At 39.8% G+C, this 17,559-nt stretch overlaps 1 long non-coding RNA gene across 2 annotated transcripts in view; it reads left to right on the plus strand.

Annotated features, from left to right (window-relative positions):
• LOC147269778 (uncharacterized) overlaps positions 1-17,559 on the plus strand; it is a 103,134-nt gene that overhangs the window by 1,214 nt on the left and 84,361 nt on the right. The gene's annotated exons all lie outside the window — the stretch shown is intronic.

Genomic DNA, 17,559 nt, shown 5'->3' on the forward strand with positions numbered 1-17,559 from the left:
TGTTTTTGCAGAGCAGTCTTAAGTCTCAAATTACTGGCAAACATATTTGCCATGCGGATGATTTAAAACTGAAGTCCGTGTGACACCCACAGGTTAGTCAGTGGGCATTTGTGTACACGGCATGTGTTCTGTGTTGTGGTACTTCTGGTCTGGTTCCGCTCTCATCTGTGCTTTGCGCCCTTGCATCCTGATTTACAAATTAAACGCTGGGTGGAGCCAAATACAGACGGGACGTGGTAGCAAGGGCACAAATAATGAATGCATAGTAATTGTGGCACGTTACGAGTATCAGCAGTAATACGTTGTGTTTTTTGAAATATATTGCTGTGCATCCGAGAGCTGATGATTTTGCTCAAGTCTCTACTGCTAAACAATTTATAATATTTATAATGTTTACATGTGTTTGTCAGCATATTGATATCATTTCATATTGTTTTTATACAGATGGCATTGACATCAGTAAATATTAGCTATTGGTCAAATCAGTTGTTAAAATATTTGCATATTGAATACTGGCAAAAACATCCAATATGGTGCGTCTCGGACTCTTTCTCACTCTCACTGTGGTGTTACCAAACCGCAACCACCATTCCTGGTGAGGACTCGATGAGACGAGCTGAGGTCTGGCCAGCCTTCTTCAGGAGGAACAGCTGCCGTTGAGCTTTCTTAGCAGCAGCTGAAGTGTTGTGTACGCGTAAGTGATGTGCAGATCCAAGAACAGGAGGCCGTTATTGCCAAGAAAAACTAAATGAATGTTAAAAACCATTATTTGTATTAGAGAGGTATTGCACTACAACAACGATTAACCATCCTAGATTAGTCTGCGAGTGCCACTCCCTCGTTCACAGTCCCTCCATGCTCTAGTTCGACTGAGAGTGTTCCTAATTTGAGAGAAAATGAAGAAGTAAATGACTGAGACATGGCGAGGGTGGGGGTGGGGGGTGCGGCCTGGTTTTGCTTGCCTGCCTTGTTAAAGGAAAGAATAATTACTGGAGCATTACACAGCAATGCATCAAATGATCATGTCAGTTTTGACTGTGCATGGGGAATGATTAACAAGCCAGAGAAGCTGTCTCGCTGTCTGGAATGGCTGCAGAGCACAAAAAGACCTCATGTTACCAGCATTGCTTTAATGACATAATGTACATTTTGTTTAAAATGATAAATGTGTATTTCTGCTCCCATCAATACGTGCTTTGAAGAGGAATGGTGTTGGCATTTCTCAATAAACCAGAAGTCTGAAACATGATTATCAATGTGTGTAGCTTTTTATGTGTTCAGTCTGTCAGTGTAAAATATATTCAACTTTCCCCACTGCAGTATTTATGGGACAGTTGGTAAAATAAGTCTGGAGATGAGGGGCAGGTTGAGGTCATGGATGAATTGCTGTTTACAGCACTTGGTCTTAAACTGTAACCCTGATATTTTCCTAGATCAAGTAAAGTTTTCCCTATCAAAATTTACAGCTTTCCAGTGTTGTTCGTCTGACATAGCTGAATCAGGGATTTTTTTTTTGTCTCCACCAGGAAAGGAGCCGAATTGGCATTTTATTGACAATGTTGCCTTGGAGTCACGACATTATGTGACCTTAAGAGGTTGTGATAGATTTTATTTTATTGGTCAGGGGCTGTTCATGTCAACCTGTCATACCTTTGAAATTCCATCAAGCAAACAGTCTGCACATGTCTATACAGCAAGACAGTGACTGTCAGGTTGGTGCTTTTAAAAACTCTTAATGCTGAAGGACGTTTCCTCCACAGATTTTGAAGCCACAATTAAAGCATCCATATGTGAGGAGTTAGAATGGAGACTATATTTCGCATCTCAATCTCAAGCCTCCTCCAAGTGCATAAACTCCTTATAAAGACAGAAACAAATTTTGATGTCTGCAATACGTCAAGCATGTTACATTTAATAGCTAATGCACACGTCACATGTGATGCACACGTGATGCTTTGACATACACGTTCCGAGTCAATCTCTGAAGTTACATGGGTGGTATTTATGTGGTGTCTGGTAGCTAATCCATCATCACTCTCCGTAATCACAATCATAACTCCAGCTCAGCTGGAATGACAACCCATCCACTCATCCAGCATATTCTGTTTATATGTAGAGTTCCTGCAAGTGGTAAATGTTCCCTCAGCTGGAATTATATAATGTATTTAAAGCACTGAATTCTATCTTACTACTTAATTAATTCCATAAATCATTATTAATAACCTTTAAAGCTCCCCATCTGCATGGTTATAATCACCATAGTCAATCTTTGGTGTCAGGTTTGATTGCCAATCCATGTCCTTCTCTAATTGACCTTGTCCAGTGGGGGAAGAGCAGACAATATTACTTTTTCCCACTGGTGCCCCACTCATTTCTACTACAAATGAAGACTGCTCCCAGTTTGTTTAGCAGATTGAATTCTATCACTTCACCCTTTAAGTAGCTGACACAGAGGCTACTTCAATTTAAAGTTATTGAATGTGCAAAATCTTCTCCTGCAGCCAATAAAAACACATGGAAAAGGTTAAGCTTGCTACACCATATGTGTTGGTGTTCTCATATCCTCTTTTGGCACCTGTTATGAGTAGCGTGAATGGATGCTAAACAGTCATAAAATGTGTACGGTACAATCGAGAAACTGCCAGGTTTCACTATTCTTCCATAGACGAATCTTTGCACACTAGTTTCCTGAATGAAAAAGTGGAGAAATAAGATTGATAAAGAAAAGTTCAGCATCCTTGGCTTTGCATTGGCATCCTGTGCAATCGCATAACTATAAGTGTTTTACACATTTTTAATGCAAGTCTACCAGTCATAAAAAAATACTTCACAATAGGCAAGTCATCAACAACTTGAAATGCTGACAGGAAATGTGTGGTTAAAGTGGAAAAGAAACAGAAATTGGTATTGTGTTTCAAGTAAAGTTCAAGTGGGATATTTTTCACATCCTTTTGGCACCGCACTGTTTGTGGTAGTCGACTTCTATCAGTCCTTTCATGGTGAGAAACGTGGGGAGACCTCACTGTTGATTTTGACAGAGATGTTATTCACTTTTTGAGGTGAGCCTATTTTTAAGGCCAGACTGGTGTGTTTGAGTGTGTCTCAAAGAAAAAAACCCAGCAGGGTGCTAGAATTTGGACCCTCTCCTTCTGACAACCAGCTCTGAAAAAGTAAATATCGAAATCACAGGATCCCTGTTCAGCTCTGAGCTACCAAACTGAGCTCAGTTCCCCTCTCTCCGGTGGCATCGCTGATTGACATACCTGTGAGCGTGGTGTGTTTATGTGGTGACAGAATGATACTTGATTTAAGGTGGCAAATATTTATTAGAGCACAAGTACATGAAGGATTAGTCACGATGCAACACTGTCACGATATTTTGCAGACAGTAGAGATACAGCAGTTCTGTGATAAATGATAATTTGCAAGGAAACTTATCTTTGAATCATGATATCTATGTAACCCATAGACGGATTCAGGGGTCAAATGTACAGTGAGTTTCAAAATGGAACAGCGGGTACTCAGTGGATCCATGAAACGAAAACAAAAGAAAGAAAAAGAAGCCAAAGACGCCACTTTGGTGCAGCAAAATTCCAACAATTTCAACAATTTCCTCCAGAAAAGTGAGGCAAGGTGATGGGAGTCATAGCAGCGGTGCTGGTACAGCAACTCATAACACTCGTATTCACTAACACTCCTATTCACTGACGGGCATATTGTAGACCTGTTTAAGTGCAATAGAATGAAAACAACCAGCCAGTGTGCACCACACTGCTTCACATGCACGTCATCAGAACCTCCCTCTTTTTTTCCCTCCCAGTTCCAAGGTATAGTAGCTGCCGTACCTCGCTATACCTAAATGACGCCATGCTGCAGACCTGAAATGACAGTAATTTTGTGTGGTTGTGTGCTGCCTTGGTGTTGTGATGAGTGCAATGGGAAGAGCACCTTTGCGCACACACCGTTTGCGTGCGTAGGCGGGGCCCGTGGCGCGTTTGTGCCCTGAGCCTGTGGTCATGATAATCCATCTATGGTGAACCTTAGGAAGAAAACATAAGAACATAAGTAGGAGAAACAAATGGGGGACTCGAATATTTATTTACTGCATTGTCGAGTGAGTTTGTTGGAATTTGCAACGGAACTATTTTTACATCACCATAATGTCCCTGTTTGATGCCAGTCTCTCAATATCATATCGCTAGAGAATGTGTCAGGTGATGTTGTGATATCAAAATTGCATACTTGGCATATTGCTCTTTCTGAACACCAGAAAATGTTGGCGCCATAGACCAAGAAGAGGCTGATGTTGTGTGTGAAGTGCTGTTTAAAGAGCGTATCAATCAGATCGTGGTACGGTTCTATTGATAACGGACTTTTTTCACCTTTATTTAACCAGGGATAAAATCACATTGAGATGAGGTATCTCTGTTGCAAGTGAGCCCTGGCCAAGGTAGCAGCGCACTGTTGACAAAGTTAGGACAGACAAAATACGAAGAACATAACTGGGACAGACAGAGTAAAAAGTATAGCCATAAAGTAAAAAAAGGAATTAAAAGCAGGAGCAGACATTTTGAAACGTATGCTTGCGATATGATTTGAACTCTGTAACTGAAATGAAAGCTGTGATTTTGAGTGTTTACTGAAGATCATTCCAGGCAACTGGCCCACTGTAACTGAAACATTGGCTGCCACCTCCTCCCAGGCCTGCTCCACCTCCTCCCAGTCCTGCTCACCTCCTCCCTGGTCTGCTTCACCTGTGATGGCTTTAGTGGATTCCTGCTGCCCTGTGTATAAACATAAAATGTGCCTGCGTGCCTTCACCTGGTGAGCGAGGAAGTCTGTTTCTCCAGATAAAAAGTGTTCTCTTCATCCGAGTTGAAATGTGTGTGGAATAGGAACAAGCCAAGTCCTGGTGGATCCTGGGCTTAAAAGGGAATAACCCAAGGCACTCTGGTGTGAGTGATGTCACACATGCAGCACACCTATGAATAATTAGGTGTCTAATGACGGCCTCTTTGCTGGGTGCGCTGTGGTTTGCGCTCTGATTACGCGACCTCTAACTACAGAAATGAGGCATGCACTGTGGCAACAGCCAGGCACCATAGATCGCTTAAATACCGCTCAATATATTGCATTTTTTTTGCAATTATGCTCATCACCCTAATGTCTTTAAACATTTTGGGAAAAATATTAGTAAATTCACAGGAGAATGACTTGAAATTGAATAAAAAAAAATTGGAATCCTGTGAGAGGCTGGGTGGTCAGCTTGGGCTGATTGTAAGTTTACAGACTGGTTTGATGAGCAAAAAAACAGACTGGCATTTCACCACTGGTTGTCATTTGGCTCAATCAGCAGCCACTCTGGAGTTTTACTCATCAAGATCGAATGGGAATGTAGTGAACTGTAACTCCAATACACTAAATGGCAATATTTCAACTGTGGGTTCGACAACGCACAGTTTAGTAGAGTAGGAGATTTGGAGTTTTTAATTTTCTTCTGGGTGTCAACAGCCTTTTAACTGTCAGGATTGGTCATAATGAAAATGTCATGGTTTGCAAAATCCAAACCTGTTCTCGCTCCACATATCAGACTGAACCGATAAATCGGTGCCTGTTGGGCACAGAAACTAAATTCAAGTCCACCTATTTTGCAGAGGACCCCTTCCTTTCAAGTACATTTTTTTTCCAACATGATGCTACACAAAAAAGCTCCAGAAAATTGGCACAATAACCTACATACACACAGAGTCACAGATATACGATCACATCTGCAGGGTGATTTATTTTAAGACTCCAAGAATGCCATTTAGTAAAGATGGCAGTGGGTAATAAATCCTCATCAAGTCTGGTATATCCTGTTAGCTTCTTTTCTCCTGGTGACAGCTTTTTAATAAGCTGTGTGTGGTCCTGTATGTGTACTTGACATTTACTAGCTGACATTACCCCTCCCTGTCCGTCAGTGCACATTATGCATATTCTTATAACCCCAGCAAAGCTCTGGAATGGACTATAACCACGTCATTCACACTTTCCAAGGTCTAAGGGAATGAAGCTTGCCTGTTTGTTGCCGTAATTGATTTCTTTTCAGCTGCGCAAATGAGTTTCTTATTTCTTTGGAAGTTATTTATATGGAAATGGTGTAATGTTGTGACTACATTAGCCGAGTTATTCTCACCTCCCTCTAAAGTCACTGCCTCCTGGGGAAACTCCCTTTGTTGCCATTTGCTGTTTTGCTGATTCTGTCAGCAAAAATTAATTGGTGTCCATTTTAACTCCCCTCGAGCCTTAATTTCTATGAGCAGAGAGATACCCAGGCCCAATTAGGTGGTGTAAATAACATTTGCTCTATAATTGCTTCAATAAAGATTTATCGCCTTCTCTTCATTGTCCTTATGTTAAAGCATTTTGAGGCTGGCCAGAGGAGACTGAAGCATGGCAAAGTTATCTGGCAAGGTGGTTTTGCTGCTCGAGTACAGACTGTGTCCAGGTGCATTATCCACGCATAGATTTCAAAGTTAGATTGCATGGAAATGAGAATGGTCTTCTTTGCCCAAGGTTGGCGCTGGGAAATAAAAATTGATGCGAATGAGCAGTAAGAAAACCTCGTCAAACTCAAAAGGACACTCGCTTTTATTAAATTCATTGATAGGCTGTGTTTAAAAGATCCAACCCTTGTGGGCGTGCTAAAATGTAAACTAACAATACTTATGGGCATGCATCCATTTATTCTTTGGTAATATTGGTCACTGCAGCTACTCAGGAGGTTCATGGTGCAGGAGGAAGGGTAGCCGCATCATGTAAAAGGACAGTTTTCGCTTTCATCCCTCGGCTCCTTCAAGGAGATTCAAATGCAGAGTGATTCAGAAGACAAGGTTGGAAGCCTTCACCCTTAGTGTGTGTGTGTGTGTGGTGTGTGTGTGTGTGTGTGTGTGTGTGTGTGTGTGTGTGTGTGTGTTGCACACTGTCTGTTTAAGATGGGAATATTGCAGCTACCTACCTGTATGAAGAGCATGGAGACGGGCTGGGTGATAAATCTGATGGTTGGAATGAATGTCAGACTTATGCTACTCATCTCGCATTTAATTACAGAATGCTGTCATGCTTCAAAATAATAGGCTGACACTGGTTTTGTGACTGTTAAGATGCATAGCAAGCATCTAACACACATTTTTGATGTCCACCAGCTTTTCTTTAAGCTGAGGAACCTTAAAGTGCCTTGAGTTGTGTCAAACTGCCTTGATGCCTCTACTCTGCAATTGTTTTGATTTTGAAGCGACAAAGGAAGATCCAGTGCCTGTTTCTGTAGTTGTAGTGGGCATTTCAAATCTAGCAGAATCAATGGACAAGTCAATGAATGTGATTGGGTCTTTTTTGGTGGTATCGTTTCATTTCTAATTAGAAGGGGTGAGAGGGCAGCAGAGCGATGTAGTGGTGATCACTCTCTCTCACAGCAGTTCGGTGTGGAGTGAGTTTGTTTGTTTGTTTGTCCTCCTCGTGTCTGCTTGTGCTTAGTTCTTCTGAGACTTTACTGCCTGTAGGGGTGAATGTGAGTGTGACGGATTGTTTGTCGTTTCTATCTGTCAGCCCTGTGATTAAATGGTGATCTGTTCATGGTGAACCACGTCTTTTGTGCATTGTCAGCTGGGATCGACTGCTGCTCCCATGGCTGAATAAAATTTCAGTAAACCACAAATAACACAACAATCTAAATCGTATGTGTCACTTTAAGAAGTGCAACATCTTTAAGAACGGTGAGTTTGACTTACAAATCTCTGATTAAAAAGCAGAACAAAGCTTATCTGCAGTTCCTCTAATACATGAGAACTGTGTAAGAGTGCAACATGTCCACCAACAATCGTCTACTTGAAGAAATTCAGGTCAGAGGAATGCAGGGTTTGCTGACAAAAAGGCTGAATAATGAAGTACTTGGAAGTTTAAAAAAATGTGAAACTACTGGAGGAACGCCAAGGATTGGAGGGAGTGGGACAGCTTGAAATGTGAACATGGTACATGGAAGAGGTGCAAGTGGAAGCAAGAAGAAATTAGAGAAGCAGGTCAGCTACCTTCACCATAAAAGATATACGCCCATGCAGACATAATCCTTCTTGTATTTTTTTTTTTTTTGCTGAAAAATATGTTTTGCCTGGCACAAAGCCAGCCTATTGATACTGTATTCACAAATCTTGTGACCATTCATCAAAGCTGATAAACAAATGTAGAGAACGTTTCAGGGTGACACACAATTTGAAACACTCCTTTTATATTAATGATGTTTAGAGGTATGATGATTAGTGATGGAGAACTCTGGCTGGCAAACAGATCCAGTGCTCATCAGGGACCTTGAAAGCGTCAGTTTGCCACCATTACGAAAAGCTATTGCTTGCCGATTCATCCATTTCCCATGTATGATACAAATAAACATGGCAGTCCTTGGTCTGCCAGGTGGATGTGGGGCTCGCCACCTCCTCTCCTCTGTTCCTTTTCCTGTATTAATAGCTCCTCAGGAGAGCCAGAGAGGTCTGTATGTCAGGTTTTATCTCCAGAGAAGAAAAAAGGGAAAACTAAATGAAGCCTGAACTTGAGAACAGCCCCATCTAAGCTTCTCAAGGGGATGCTCGGAGCACATTAAGGGAAACATCCGTAATGTGCAAAACAAATGGAAGAATGTGAAAACCCCAAAAGACATCCCCTCACCAGCCACAAAGAGCTGCTGCCATAAATCTCAGGACCCCTGTGCAAGCTGTTGTATCCAGACTGGAGAGAGAGAATCGGGGACTAAACCCAGCCAGGTTTCTTCCACATGGAAACAGTGTTCCTGTCAGAATGAGGGTTTTCGTTTCAGCACTTAGCTCCAAACGTGGGCTGCTTGTTGTGTCTCTGCCAAAGGCTTTTCAGACTTGATACACCAAACAGTTAGTGAAAATGTTAAAGCAATTATCCATTGCTGCTGTCCGGAGAGTATTTCTCCTGCCTTCAATGACAGTCTGTTTGTAACTACATGATTTGGATAAAGACTAATGGAGTGTGAGTAAAGCACAGGAGCAACGGGATTATTCTAATAAAGATGTATTATGGCTGAGAACAAAAGGCCTTGGCAAGGTATCCGACCATCGGAGCTTGTGGGTTGGTTGTGGATGAGGAAGGTGGGCGGTGCGCACTGAGCTGTACATTTTCCCTGATGAAATGAAGGCATGCTCTGGACTGATATTACAGATTGTATCCTGAATCTTCAATAGTCAGAGTGACAGAAAGGCAGTTGATTACTTTTACTGTAATTCACCCGATTTGTCTTGTCTTTCTTGTGAGCGGTGCCATGTTAAGTCGTGCGAGCAGTTGGCCCCTCAGCTCCTCGACCAACTGACCTTGACCAACTGGTTTGAGTATGATATTTTGGACTAAATTTGGGGATTTAGTGAAGTATTTGAAAATGTATCGCTCTAGGTTGCTCTCATTTATTTAAAGGTGTGATAGACAACATTTTTAAGAAAACGAACAAAAAAAATCCATCCACAGAACTTTCAAAAATGTGCAGAATGAAAGCCTAAATATACCTGAAAAAAACTGGACCACTTCAAGTGCTTTTTCTTACATTCCAGCAGAGTGCATTTTAAAGTTTGATTAACAGCGTAACCAGTTTATTGAATTATTCGTAAATTGAGCTCATGCAGTGATGTGGTCCCACTCCTCAAAAACAACAATCCGGCCTGCTCATCTGTTGAATATTATTTATGTATCATTTGCTGCTCTTGGCCTCAGCAGACCCTTTGCCAGGCAATAGGGAAAAAAGGTCAACTCTTTTAAAAAAGTTTGTCAGAATGATTGCGTTTCTGAGTCAGGAAGTTATTCTTCTGAGTTGTATTCATGAGCTTTAAGGACATAATGTGTGGACAAAATGGATGCTACAAAGACGAGCCGCATTCTATGCTTTTAGCATTTAAACAAGACGTTAATAGCTCTTTGCAGACTGAGTTTCATCTTCATAAATCAGATAGATTTACGTCTTTCTTGTGCGGCGTCTGGGTGAAGGGTTGTCTGAGAATAATGTCCCAGTCGAGATCCATGTTGATGTCCAAGTATGTTGAAGCTTTATGTTAGAGATTTGTCCTAGATTTGGTGCTGTACTGGTACATTCATGAAAACACTGAATCGATGCCTGAATTGATTTACTATTATATATGTAAAAATTGTGTTTTTGCTTTCAAGCTGTGGTAACATAGTATAGATATAATTTTAGGTATGATGTAAATAAGCGGCAAAAGGCATGAATGGTAAAAAAGGGTTAACATTTCTTGAAATTACAGGTTCCTGGGTACCTATTGAATGTGCACAGACAGGCATTGGAGGAATACATTCGTTATCTCAGCTGCAGTCTGAGTGGAAGCTGTGTGTCGCGAATTCGTGACACTTGGCGTCGACGGGTTAATGCTTTGCCTGACTTCTTATTAGGGCGAATAACTTTTATAGCTAATCTAGTTCACTCTTACTGGAAGCAGTTAACATTAATATCCTACATACCTTATACCTTTAATGTCACCATAAAGTTATATTCAAAAGAATATAATATTTATTAAGGATAAAGGCAGTGAACATGGGATTGTTGTCATGAGCATATGAATTTAGCTTTCAACATGTGACTCAGGGTTAGCGGCTGCCATCTATCCTACCCTATATTTAGGGCTAAATATTTACTGTGGATGGATGATGATAAACAAGTGTCAACAAGTGTCAGAATCCTCCTTGTATTAATAAATGATTGAATGTTTAATATACAGGAAGTAGAAAACAAGGGAGTGATTGTGCTCAGGGCCTTGCTCGACATCAGCATACATAATTACTGCTTTGAACTCTCTTAAGAGCCGATATCTGTGATGAAAAAGTTTAGGTGAAGTGAAGCATTTTGGATCGATTTCATTGGATTTTTTTGAACAGACCACACATTGGACTATGATAAAAGAGGCCAATTCTCATCATTCCTGCAAGCAATGGCAAAAATTCTGAGAAATTGCAATTAAATACCCTTGAATACTTAAATCAGGAGCAGTTAAGCTGCCAAATGCTATTTATCAACCCAGCAAAGGTAGCAGAGCCATTTGCAGATTGCGTCTGAATTACCAATCTCCTCCTTCCCCTCTAGATGTTGCTAATGCCGAATGGTCAGAGTGCCTTGCCTGGCCTCATTTGCTGGTTAATTGCATTTTATAGTTGAGCTAAAGACCTGTCATCTGTTTCTGTGGTTTCATTTATCTTACAAATAACCTAGAGAAGGTAGGTTAAAGCACCTGCGCACTCCAAATAAGCTCTTATGTGGGATTTCTCACATTGCCTTCATGGCAGATATTGCTTTTTCACACCCTATTTCACGCCCTTGATGAGATTGAATTAAATTTTGGGAATTAATGCAGCTGAACTGAAAATATTAGGGGAAAATCAAATATGAACATAGGCAGACATCTGCAGGTTTGTGAAGTCCAGCTGTCAGTTTGCAGAAATAAAAATCCTTATGGTACATGAGTGAATTAGTGTTCGCAGCAGTGAGAGCAACTCACCTGAAAACATGAAGGTATCCAAATGTTTCTGTTGCTACGGCTCACTGCAGCGTTTTTTTTTTCTCTCCTTCAAGGTAGTGTGTATTCCCACTGTGAATGGTGTCCCCATTCCTTGTAATTATGCAAATGACACATTAATGAGGTGTAATTGTGAATTCATAAAACAGCGGGGATAAACTGTATAAAGATGCCACAACTTAATAGGGGTAGTGGGAAGCTTCATCATTGAGGGGCTGAATACGTTAATTGTTACCCGCCACTGCTACTTTAGGTAGCGCATGGGCTATTCATTTTAAGGACATGAAGTCTAGTTATGAGTGTTTATACTACTTAATGAATGGTGTGGAGTGTTTATCATGACAAGGGACATTTTCTGCTCAGACAGTGCAGTTAAAAATACTGAACAGCCCTGAGCAAAGGCTCAACTATTTAACCTTAACTTTAGCCTTAATACCCTCTGTGCTGCTTGTGAGATAATTAACATATTAAATTACTGTTTATTGACTCTGTAGCTGAAACGATGCAGAATTTAAAGACTCGAAGATGGACTGCGTTGAAGTCAACATCAACAATAAAACATGTTTGTTTAAGTGGCTATTTCACAGTCTTTTCCTAGACTTATAATAATAATAATAATAATAATAAAATGTTTTTATTTAAAGGCGCCTTTCTTGGCACTCAAGGTATATTACCACATTAATATGATGTCTGATGGTATCAAAGCGTACTTACATTTAAGGTACAAATTTCACAACAAGCAAACACCACTCACTGGTAGATTTTGTTTCAAAAAATGTTTTTTACAAAACGTGAGACCTCATGGTTCATTTAATTGTCCCTTGTAACCTCGGTTATCCATTCACCAACTGGTCAGTAAGGTTTTTTTTTTTCTTTATTTTTCTTCGTTCAAATACATAAAGCCATTGTCAATTTCTTATTCCTCTATGAAAGTATTTTTCTATTAATTAAATAGAAGATAAATCTAACTGTTTGCAGTAAACTCTGGAGTATATTCTTTCCAATTTATTTCTAAACCAAAGGCACATTAAAAAATGTTTGAGAAACACGCAACGCTATTGCAGTAATTCATTCATTGATTATTATGTATATTCTAATTTTGCATTCAGCTTTTCAACTTTATGAAGTCGTTGGACCGATATTTTTATGTGAAAGAAAAAGCTCAATAACCTGTTTTTGCCAGTTAAAAATGGCCTGTGGATTTTTTCACAACTCAGACATCCTGGCAGGCGAGACGGAAAGATAATTTTGGATTCTGTTTACAGTGTAAGAATGAAATTACATATTCCCATTCCCCTCGACTTTAACACCTGAGAGATGTGTTATAATGCAAGTTGTCAATGGAGTCAAGGTTTATCGAGGCCTATGCAACTTTTAGTGGCAAACTCACCTGCCATCCCAAGGCCAGCTGCTGTAACTACAGTTTTGGTAGATATTTAGTTGTTGTTGTTTTTCTAAACTTGAAAACTGGCAGAAAGAAAGTTTCAGGGATGCTTGGTCGTTTTAAAAACACAGACTGATGGTGTCAATGGATCTGCTGAAAAACACTGAGCGCAGGTGTCACTTCAATTTGTCTCCGGTGTAATAAGTTACTGTGTAGGTGTCAATGGCAGCAAGTTAGCGAGTGGCAGGCAAGTGGGTGGAGGGTCCTTTTGCATTCGTGACACATACAGATGTCTGGAATCAACTGCACATGTCAGGCTTTAATTAGTTTCAACACTAAATCGATGGGGGCTGATTAATAAGACAGGGGCCAGCGCGAAGGTTGAGGCGGGTTACCGAAACAAGAGAGCTTGCTTAAGGAGAAAAACTAATTGTATGAATTATTGAGCAGGGAGGCTGTCCATTCTGAGCAATGATGCAACCTTCTTTTTTGGAGGAAAAGGTAAATAACAGTTAAACTGTTAAACTGTTAAAAGTTAAACTGCGACTGGAACAAAAATTGTATACAGTTTGGCTAATTCATGAGAGCGAGTGGGTGAAAGGTTTCTTAACTGACTGCACTTTAATCCACACATAACACAACTTCAGATTTTGACTTTTGCATTTGCAACAGTAAAGACGGTCATGAAAAACCACCGACCGCAGTTCAAGTTTTAGTTTTATTCTGTTAAGTTTTACATTTCCCAAAATTACAACAAAAGTGAGGCAACCTTAAGGAATTAGTAACTTTCCAAAACAATCTCACAGAAATGACCTCAACACTGCATTATTTGGTGGTCATATTTAAAACTATAAATGATGAGCAACACTTGCCAAATATAGCCTTATCATCCTCGTCCTTGTCAGTGAAAATGTGAAACGTCATCGTGCAAAAATCATCAAGGCAGGGGATATTAAAGCTTGTGTAGAAATTAGAGAATGCAATACGGATGCAGCAGGACGTAAGCCACTAAAACCTTAAGAATCCTGCTAGATCACATTGAAAATGTTTAATTTTAATAGGATTCTAGGTTCTTGAGTTATTCAGATTCAGATTCAGACGACCTTATTTGTCCGAAAAGGCAATTCAGTTTCTCCAGTCTACCAGAGCACAGACACAAACACAACACCAGCTTAAAACAACAGGGTGTTAGTGGTAGTTGGTCAGAATATGGGCAAAAGGTGCACTCAAGGACCAGGTGCAATTTAAGTTCAGTGAAGATATGTAAATAAATACAATATTTAAAGTGTTAAAAGATTAGACAACAGCTCTCGCAGAAGCTTTGTCACAAGAAGGGAAACCTGAACAAACCAAGTTATAGTGTGTGTATCAAGGGTTGCAGGGGTAAAAACAGTCACCCACAATCCATTGCATCAAGTAAAATTACTCACCAGCACCATGGAAACAAAGCCGATAGAAAATGTTGTGTTGAACAGATGAAATCTCTTGTTTAAGCGTTACACTGCGTGGAACAATTTATTTTGTTATCAGTGAAATTCCTTGTTGGAAAGTGAAGTGTCAATATAGTTAATAGGCCCAGCAACACTTGGTTAATGTTCGAAAACATTGTTGTTTGGATTTAATTTGTGAAACACTGTTAACAGGACTACCACTTGTCTCCCTGCAGACATTTCATCACGTTGTTGAACCAGTGAATTTATGTGTCTGCTGCAACAAAGAATACTATTGATTTCTGTTGACTGTGTTTCTGTGGTGCCACCATTAGACCATAATCATGCCATGTGTTAAGAGGCTGTGGTTGTGTCTGTAGTTTCTGTGAATCCATAATCTTTTTCAAAGGCTTTACAAAGGGTTCCTTTGTGCTTGAGCCCGACCAGAACTCCAGTGTGATGTTAACCTGCCACACCACTGCGTGGTTTTGCTATGAAGGTTCAGTGAGGATTCTTCATCAGTCATTGTACATGCCTGGTGCTTTTCATAAAGCCTGGACGTCATGACCACTGAAGGTGGCATTTTTATGCATTTGCTCTCTACATCAGTCTGTGGGGGGGATTGGCCTTTGCACTGCACATCATTTAAAGCGTAAAGTCAGTTTGTTGAGGTCCAGTTGCCTTCATGCCCTAGTTAGACACGATGACTGATGGGAAGATGGCTCTGTGAGTTGTTTTTCTCTTCTCTTTTGTCTTTTGAAGCCTGTAGGCGTGTCTGGAGTTGGGCATATAATGATGTCCACAGTGAAACATCAATGTTGGACCTTGACATTGTTGTCTTTTGTGGGAGGGTGGGCACCACATGCAGAACCTTAGAGTTACAGGTGTATAGGTTTAAAGTTGGCCTACTAGCTGAAGAAGCTAAGCTACAAACAACAGCTACATGATCGAAAGATGCACAATAACAGCGACACAGAGAAAAGAAACACAGCTGCCATGAATGTAACTGAGCTTCTTTGCTTCACCTGACCTGACAGGTTTAATTTGTGGATAATAAACGGGACTTGGGGTGACCGGGAGCAGCAGCAGCTACTTTTGTCCGTCTCCCACATGTCAAAAGTGTAACAGAGCTCCTGCCCTATGGAATCATAGTTTGTAAAATACTGAATCCTTTACATCATGATGTTACGATGGCAGAGGACTCAAAGAGTGACGACATCAAGCGGGGGCCCAGCCCCGGTTCACATGAGTTCAGCACCTTATCAACATTTTCATCATCAATTCATCTTAAGTAAAACCTTTTATCCGTGACAAATTCATGCCAAAGACATCACAGTGGGTTAGAACAAACAATAACACACATTTGCATGAGACACACGATGACAGCAGTGGCAAATGAGACTCTCAGAAGCCCATTCATCTGGACAGAGAGGGGAAAATCAGGGGCGGTTACTGCTGCTGCAATTTAATATAGATTATTTGTCACATATCAATCCAGTTAATGGTTTCACGTTTATAAGTAACAAGACATGTAATTAAGGCTGATTACTCATCTGTGAAATCCATGAAAATTAATCACTTTTTCCATCACGGATGATTGTTAGTTTGACAGAAATCAGATTCTGACAACTTTGGGTTACTTCCTGGGTGATGAGTTGGGGTAATAGCGTTTTTTAAAAATACAAAATACTTGTTTTGATCCAATTTATGTACTGTAATCCATTTCCTGCTTAGTGGCTGACAGTGAAAACCAATCTCCAGAAATATATTAAACTTGAATGTCAGCAATGCTGCTGCTACTCAGCATGATGGTTAACAGCAAGAAGTTCCCGGTTCCTTACGTTCTTAAGGAGGAATATGTCTGATATGAATGAACGTAAAACATAAAGTTCCCTGCGCAGCTTCTGCTTGCTGAAGTATGTCACAACGGTGCCTCCCCCTCAGGAGCCTCTGCTCATTTTTGGCCAAATGTAATATTTATATTGGGTTCTGAGTAATGTGACATTACAGTAAGACTGTCAAAGAACATATTACTGTGATTTCTAAGTCATATTATTTTACAGGATGACTGTCTGATTAGAATAAAAGTGACTGATTAGGTTACTTTTGTATTGCTTTTGCCAAATAACAGTGACAGTATGACAAAGCAGAAGAAATAAAAGTGTATCCAATTCTTTCATGGCCTTGGTTTAACTTGAAAGACGTACATAAATGTACCTTTATGTACGTGAATATTGTATTTTCTTTTTGATTTTGTGTGTATTCATTTACTGTTGTATTTGTATGTGTGTATGTATTAGGGGTGTTTCGAAATTTTACGTAATGAAATTTCGTGAAATAAAAAAAATGACGAGTAGCGGACGCTCCTTCATCAAACAAATCAGTTGTGTGGACTTATTTTGGCGTCCCATGTGAAAGACAAGGCAACGGTGATGTGATATATTTATATATTTATGTACATACATACACACACAGACACACACATACATATATATATACATATATATAGTTGTTTTTTTTTCCAAAGCAAAAAGCATTTTGTACTGAAGCAGCAAAAACTGGTATGTCTGCATATTAAGGAAGAAAATAAAGGGTATTTGATTTTTGCATTCCTGATTTTTGATTTTCTTAAATCGGTATTTAGTATCCTGAGTATTTTGTATCGTGAACCCTGTTTCGTGTTTCGTGAGTTGACTATTTCGTTGCACCCCTAGTATGTATACATATTGTAACATTTAACGAATCAATAAAATAATTCTGCTTTTGAAAAAATGCAAATTAATAACTCAACTCAGGCTTCTGATACCTGTACAGCTGCAATTGGTCAATAGAGTCATGTGCAGTACGGTAGAGTGAATAATAAATGATGAGGGTTTCAGTGCAAATAAATGGATTGAAACTTGCAAAAAATATTCAATATCATTATGGATTTACTGTGATATTATTCCATTAGTACCCTAAAAGTAATATATTACTGTGTAATGTCTTACCCCAAACACTGTAGATGATTTAGCCATTTAGTCAAAGTAATAAGTTATTTCACTCAAATTATTTTTCCTACAAACAGTCTTTTCTCTATTAATTAACATTGAGCAGCAATTAGCTGCTGAGCTACAACACTTGTAACGCGCAGCGGTCAGATTTACAGAACCATTCGACATTTGTGTTTGCTTATGATTCA

Source organism: Aulostomus chinensis, chromosome 2 (genome assembly GCF_037954235.1).
Source record: "Aulostomus chinensis isolate RoL2024-O1b breed Wild chromosome 2, RoL_Achi_v1.0, whole genome shotgun sequence".
In the NCBI taxonomy this organism is placed as follows: Eukaryota; Metazoa; Chordata; class Actinopteri; order Syngnathiformes; family Aulostomidae; genus Aulostomus; species Aulostomus chinensis.